General features: G+C 43.6%; 1 long non-coding RNA gene and 1 pseudogene across 1 annotated transcript; both read left to right on the top strand.

The window, feature by feature from the left end:
- The first annotated feature begins 1,591 nt into the window (after positions 1–1,591).
- Positions 1,592–3,001, top strand: LOC116374760 (uncharacterized). The gene is made up of 3 exons (XR_004210703.1): positions 1,592–1,693; positions 1,857–1,971; positions 2,761–3,001. It is a non-coding gene; the product is annotated as an uncharacterized LOC116374760 (long non-coding RNA).
- Positions 3,002–3,728: 727 nt separating this feature from the next.
- LOC116374759 (ubiquitin-like protein FUBI) lies at positions 3,729–7,109 on the top strand (annotated as a pseudogene).
- The last annotated feature ends 404 nt before the right edge of the window (positions 7,110–7,513 follow it).

Genomic DNA, 7,513 nt, shown 5'->3' with positions numbered 1-7,513 from the left:
AGTTCACCAGTCTTATCGCTCTCTTTCTCTCTCTTTTCTCTCTTCTCTCTCTCCTTTCTCTCTCTCTCTTCTCTTGCTCTCTTTCTCCCTCTCTCTCTCTCTCTCTCTCTCTCAATTCAATTGACAACAATGTACATCTTGCCAAATGCTTATTTTGGATATTTACCATATAAAAATAAATAAAATGAGAATCAAATTGTCAACGGGACAACAGTAACAACAATAACCAGGGGTCAAAAGGTTCTGCTGTCACGGGGACAACAGTAACAACAATAACCAGGGGTCAAAAGGTTCTGCTGTCACGGGGACAACAGTAACAACAATAACCAGGGGTCAAAAGGTTCTGCTGTCACGGGGACAACAGTAACAACAATAACCAGGGGTCAAAAGGTTCTGCTGTCACCGGGACAACAGTAACAACAATAACCAGGGGTCAAAAGGTTCTGCTGTCACGGGGACAACAGTAACAACAATAACCAGGGGTCAAAAGGTTCTGCTGTCACCGGGACAACAGTAACAACAATAACCAGGGGTCAAAAGGTTCTGCTGTCACCGGGACAACAGTAACAACAATAACCAGGGGTCAAAAGGTTCTGCTGTCACCGGGACAACAGTAACAACAATAACCAGGGGTCAAAGGTTCTGCTGTCACCGGGACAACAGTAACAACAATAACCAGGGGTCAAAAGGTTCTGCTGTCACCGGGACAACAGTAACAACAATAACCAGGGGTCAAAAGGTTCTGCTGTCACCGGGACAACAGTAACAACAATAACCAGGGGTCAAAAGGTTCTGCTGTCACCGGGACAACAGTAACAACAATAACCAGGGGTCAAAAGGTTCTGCTGTCACCGGGACAACAGTAACAACAATAACCAGGGGTCAAAAGGTTCTGCTGTCACCGGGACAACAGTAACAACAATAACCAGGGGTCAAAAGGTTCTGCTGTCACAGGGACAACAGTAACAACAATAACCAGGGGTCAAGAGGTTCTGCTGTCACGGGGAGAACAGTAACAACATAACCAGGGGTCAAAGGTTCTGCTGTCACGGGGACAACAGTAACAACAATAACCAGGGGTCAAAAGGTTCTGCTGTCACCGGGACAACAGTAACAACAATAACCAGGGGTCAAAAGGTTCTGCTGTCACGGGACAACAGTAACAACAATAACCAGGGGTCAAAAGGTTCTGCTGTCACGGGGACAACAGTAACAACAATAACCAGGGGTCAAAAGGTTCTGCTGTCACGGGGACAACAGTAACAACAATAACCAGGGGTTGCAATGATTCTCTACGCCACGCGTCAAACTCATTCCACGGAGGGCAGTGTCTGCGGGTTTTCGCTCCTCCCTTGTACTTAATTGCTGAATTAAAATCACAAATTAGTAGGAACTACCTTCACCCTGTTGTCTAGGTCTTAATTGAAAGGGAAAAAAACAAACCCTGCAGACACTAGGCCATCATGGAATGAGTTTGAAAACCCCTAGTCTACACTATACTTGTTTTGTCACGAACTGAAATTAGGTGAACTAGAATTCTTGCAACCAGGAAATGGCAGAGCGATTTCTGCATAGTGAGTCATTTTATCTCACCATGTATTATTTTTAACCCTCACAGGTTAGTGACTGCGTACGATGAACACCAGAAGCTTCTGAAAGAAAATGAGTCGGCAAAGAGGAAAGCAGAGAATGGGTAAGATTTCAGTTTGTTTACTTCCCTCAGCTTAACATTGACGTCATTGAGTACAAACACATAGGATTGGTAGGACTCTTCATAGCAGGTTGTGAATCACCATGCTTGAATTGGTTATTTGGGTGCTCTTGATTGACCTGAACCTGTTCCTTTGTCCCTGCAGCTCACAGGAAACCGAATCGAAGAGACAGCGTACAGATGAGCACTCAGGCTCAGGGCACATGATGCAGGGAGATGTGCAGGGTAACAACTCTGCCTACAACTACAACTGGTACCAGGTGAGTCCTATGGCTTACTGTTTTACACCCAATTAATGTTGCAGTGAGCGATATACCCAGTTTATTAGGTACACCACCCCGTTCATGAAATGGTTCGTTCCGGCAGACAGTCATGTGGCCATGGCTTGCTATATAAAACATTCAGGCATCAAGGCATTCAGTTACTGTTCGATTTTAAATGGGCAAAACGAGTGACCTAAGCAACTGAGCGTGGTATGATTGTCAGTGCAAAAGCGCACCTGTTCCAGTAAATCCGAAAAAGGCCGGCCTCCTGGCTTTTCACACACGTGTCAAGGGTTTCCTGTGAAAACCTTCCCGTCAGCAGCAGTCCTGTGGGAGAAAACAGCTTGTTGATGAGCGAGGTCGAAGGAGAATGGCATGAATCGTGCAAGCTAGCAGGCAGGCCACAAACAGGCAAATAACGGAGCAGTACAACAGTGGTGTGCAGAACGGCATCTCGGAACGCACAACTCATCGATCCTCGTCACGGATGGGCTATTGCAGCAAGCAGACGTCCCCATCGGGTTCCACTCCTATCAGCTAAAAACAAGGACATTTGAGGAGAGGATGGAAAACCATGAATCCCGTTCCTGTTGGTTCAGTTTGATGGCAGAGTCAGGATTTGGCTTAAGCAGAAGGAGTCCATGGCACCATCCTGCCTGGTGTCAACAGTATAGGCTGTGATAGTGTTGCACTATTCTCTTCATCACCTAACGCTAGAATGAGATGTTTCTAAGTATTTGAAGGAATGCCAACTAATCCTGTCTTTCTTTTGCTTTCCTTCTACAGCAACAGTACAACAACTGGGGACAGAACTCCTGGGACAGTACAACCAGTATTCCCAGCAGTATAACCAGTACTACCCCCCTCCACCCACATAAGGTCTTGCAGACAGAAAGGGAGATGAGAGGAAGCATCTATCTACCCAGCCCAATTGCTCATCTCAGCTAGCCCCACCTCCTGTGTGACGTAATTTGTTTCAATTGGCCATTAGATTGGCACATTTACTGTCATCACCATTGTCATTCATTCATTGGCCGGCTGCTTTTTGTGTTGCTTGCGCATGTGTTGATGCTGACTTCATATTAATTTTCTCAGTTGAAAAAAGCAATGATGTTTTCAATTTTTTGATTGACTGCATAATTTGGTTCCTCTTCAATATCTCAGTGGGGGGAATCTAGTTATGTTTGATACAGATTATATATTTGTATGGAGGTAGTGGTACCAGCTATGCTCCTCCCTGAGCCTCTTCTCTGCTTTCCTAAAATGTGATATTTTAAGATGGTTTTTTTTCCTGGGACAAAAACAGAAATGAATGGAAATGTTTGTTTTATTTCATAATAAAGAGATGAATATCATATTTCATGTTTTGTTATTCCCTGAATTAACCCATATTTGTACGATATTAACGTCACCGCAATTGCGGCTAAATTAAACCAAACGGGAACATATTGAAGAGTTCATATGTAACCAATCATGTAGATACTCATGACGTGGTATAAGGTGTGGCCCAGGGCTAAAAAGCTGATTCTGTTTACTGTCTACATCCAGCAGTTGAAACAGCAGGATGTATCATATCATTACATGTTTCTGTATGTACAGGCAAACATTTACAATGATATTTGTATACAGAATCATAGGAAAGTCTATTTTATTCATATTCTTTTTATGGTAGTGCCCTCAGCCTTATCTACGTCACACGGTTGACACATGCGCACCGCCTACGCTCCGAAAGCCTTTTTTTGCATAGTGTTGAACTGCTAGCATCCACCGAGGTAAGGCCTGTGCAAATGTATTTAAAAATTGCATATTATACCCATTCGAGACAATATATAAGCTCGGAATAAGTACTTCACCATCCACGACGAATAATGATTTATTATATTGCCTTCTATTTAGCAAATCATCGTTTTTCCGGAACCGCGTGCACCATGTGGCTAGCAAGTTTAGTTATGTGGCTGACTAGCTAATCAAACGTCCATGGATGCGTAGCTATTCGTTAAGGTCGTAACTATAATATCCTCGTGTTGCTGATTTGCAAATATATTGCCTGCATAGGTATGTCTAAATGCAACTTTAGCTAGCTCGTCAACTTCCAAACCTTACAGCTATGCTCTGTCTTTGCAGTGAAGTGGTAGTTATTGGTTCCTAAATTGCTTATTTCTATTGGTATCTAACAGATGTGCCACCTAGGCAGGCAATATGTCAATGCGTAGTCATCCCTAGCGCAGTCGTAGTTGCTTTTTTAGAGCGGATTCAAGTCGCATGTGGACCAATGACACCCAGTTTGCTGCCAACTGTTCTCATACTAAAAGCTAACGAACCATCTCTTCCCATCCACAGCATCAGATGCAGCTCTTCTTGCGTGCCCAGAACACTCACACCCTTGAGGTGACCGGACAGGAGACCGTCAGAGAAATAAAGGTGAAGAGGCTAAGCTTGGATAAAGCAATGATCATTGTGGTGTAATTGGTGTACTGTCTTGAGTCTACAGTTCCACCTGGTCTTGTTACATTGTCTGGATTTGTCACATGCATGTAAATTGTTTGGATGTATCCATGTCTGGAGCAAACCAGTAAGTGTGTCTGTTTGGTTGTTTCAGCTCCATGTCCAGACTCTGGAGGGTCTCCTAGTGGAGGACCAGGTACTATTGCTGGACAGTTCCCCCTTGGAGGACTCCTCCTCTCTTGTGACTGTGGCATCTCTGAGTACTGCACATTGAAGTGGCTGGCCGACTTCTGGGAGGTCAGTACTCGGGCAGCAGGTATCCTAGCGGTTAAGAGCACTGGGCCAGTAACCAAAAGGTTGCTGGTTCAAATCCCTAAGCTGTCTAAGTGAAATCTGCCGACGTGCCCTTGAGCAAGGCACGTAGCCCTAATTGCTCTTGTAAGTGGCTTTGGATAAGACTAAAATGATTGAGAATCAAATACAGCTTGCTACAATGGTCTATGAAGTCCTGTACATGATCTCAATATGTGTCCTGATTTGAATACTTTGAAAATGTATCCTTCCTCCATTGAATAAAATCACAGCTATGAGGGATGGATTTTGATTTTTGAAAGAAATAGGGTTGGAACCCTTGACCTTTTTCATATTTTGTTATGTCACAGCCTTATTCTAAAATGGATTAAATAAATGTTTCCTCTTTCTACACACAGTACCCTATAATGACAGAGAAAAAACTGGTTTTTAGACATGTTAAAATAATAAAAACATGCCTAATTTACATAAATATACAGACACTTTGCTATGAGACTTGAAATTAGGCACAGGTGCATCCTGTTTCCATTGATCATCCTTGAGATGTTTCTATAACTTGATTGGAGTGCACCTGTGATAAATTCAATTGATTTGGAAAGGCACACACCGGTCAAAATAAAGTCCCACAGTTGACAATGCATGTCAGATCAAAAACCAAGCCATGAGGTCAAAGGAATTGTCCATAGAGCTCTAAGAGAGGATTGTGTCTGGGAAGGGTACTGAAACATTTCTGCAGCATTGAAGGGTCCCTAAGAATACAGTGGCCTCCATCATTCTTAAATGGAAGAAGTTTGGAATCACCAAGACTCTTCCTAGAGCTGGCCGCCCGGCCAAACTGAGCATTCGGGGAGAAGGGTGTTGGTCAGGGAGGTGACCAAGAACCTGATGGTCACACTGACAAAGCTCCAGAGTTACTCTGTGGAGATGGGAGAATCTTCCAGAAGGTCAACCATCTCTGCAACACTCCACCAACCAGGCCTTTATGGCAGAGTGGCCAGGCGGAAGCCACTCCTTAGCAAAGGACAGCCTGCTTGGAGTTTGCCAAAAGGCACCTAAGGACTCACCATGAGAAACAATATTAGCTGGTCTGATGACACCAAGATTTAACTCTTTGGTCTGAATGCCAAGCGTCACGTCTGGAGGAAACCTGGCACCATACCTACGGTGAAGAATGGTGGTGGCTGCATCACGCTGAGGAGATGTTTTCAGCACGGCAGGGACTGGAAGACTAGTCAGGATTGAGGGAAAGATGGACAGAGTGAAGTGCAGAGAGATCCTTGATGAAACCTGTTCCAGAGCGCTCAGGACCTCAGACTGGGACAAAGGTTCACCTTCCAACAGGACAATGACCCTAAGCACACAGCCAAGACAATGCAGGAGTGGCTTCAGGACAAGTCTCTGAATGTCCTTGAGGGCCCTTGAACCCGATTGAATATCTCTGGAGAGACCTGAAAATAGCTGTGCAGCGATGCTTCCCATCCAACCTGACAGTTCTTGAGAGGATCTGCAGAGAAGAATGTTAGAAACTCCCGAAATACAGGTGTGTCAAGATTGTATCGTCATATCCAAGAAGATCGAGGCTGTAATCGCTGCCAAAGTTGCTTCAACAAAGTACTGAGTAAAGGGTCTGAATACTTAAGTAAATGTGATATTAAATTGGTTTTATTTTTAATAATTGGCAAACATTTCTGAAAATCTGTTGATGCTTTGTCATTATGGGGTATTGTGTGTTTGATGGGGGGGGGGGGGGGGGATTTATACATTTTAGAATAAGGCTGTAATGTAACAAAATGTGGAAAAGTCAAGGGGTCTAAATAATTTCTGAATGCACTGTACAACTCCATTCAAGATCAGCAGTTAACTAATGAATGCTCTGTAAAGGTCTCTTATTGTCATTTCCATTGCTGTATGTCACTTGGGATAATCTCTTTGCTTTCTCTCCCCACCAGGAAAAGTCCACGGCTCCCTGGCCCGTGCCGGTAAAGTGCGGGGACAGACACCCAAGGTCAGCAGATACTTTCTGATATTTTTTAAACATACTCTTATGACACTATGGTAGTTGGTTTTGTGGCAGTTGTTTCAATCTCGTTATAGTGCCTGGTTTAGTGTCTGCTAAATAATGTATTTCTGCATAGTATGGACCATAGCACTGTCCCTCTATCACTCCAGGTTGACAAGCAGGAGAAGAAGAAGAAGAAGACTGGTCGTGCCAAGCGTCGCATCCAGTACAACAGGCGCTTCGTCAATGTTGTGCCCACCTTCGGCAAGAAGAAGGGCCCCAACGCCAACTCCTAAGAACCCCCCCCCCCCCCCTTCAAGAGAACGCTGAAAGGTTTTCCTCCTGTACAGAATAAAGATTTGCCTTGGACTAAATTAAAGATCTCATGTCTTGGGTGTTTATGAATTTGAGATAAGTAAATTATATTATTAAATGCCTATTAGAAACTATTGTTTGGACAACATATTGACAAATTATTTGATACTTTCTTGTTCAGGGGTTTTTGATTCTGAGCCTGCAGTTCTGCTGGTTTCTGTTCTACCTGATAATGGCTATAAATAGTCACACACTCCATATATAAATTCCCAGTGATTTATTGGGTCAATCACCAACGTATCAGCATCACTGCCTTCTTCAGGGTAATGTCTTGAATACTTGAACCAGGTTATGTAGACAATTTGTGCAACCAATGACAATAGTGAGGGGTGTGTCATTATGTTATTAGTAATGAGTGAAGCTGTTAAACAATAGTTTATGGCATTTGAATTTATTAGGTTTATGGGA

Source organism: Oncorhynchus kisutch, linkage group LG8 (genome assembly GCF_002021735.2).
Source record: "Oncorhynchus kisutch isolate 150728-3 linkage group LG8, Okis_V2, whole genome shotgun sequence".
Taxonomy (NCBI): domain Eukaryota; kingdom Metazoa; phylum Chordata; class Actinopteri; order Salmoniformes; family Salmonidae; genus Oncorhynchus; species Oncorhynchus kisutch.
Note: the sequence above shows the minus strand (reverse complement) of the source record. Positions and strands in the feature narration are given on the sequence as shown.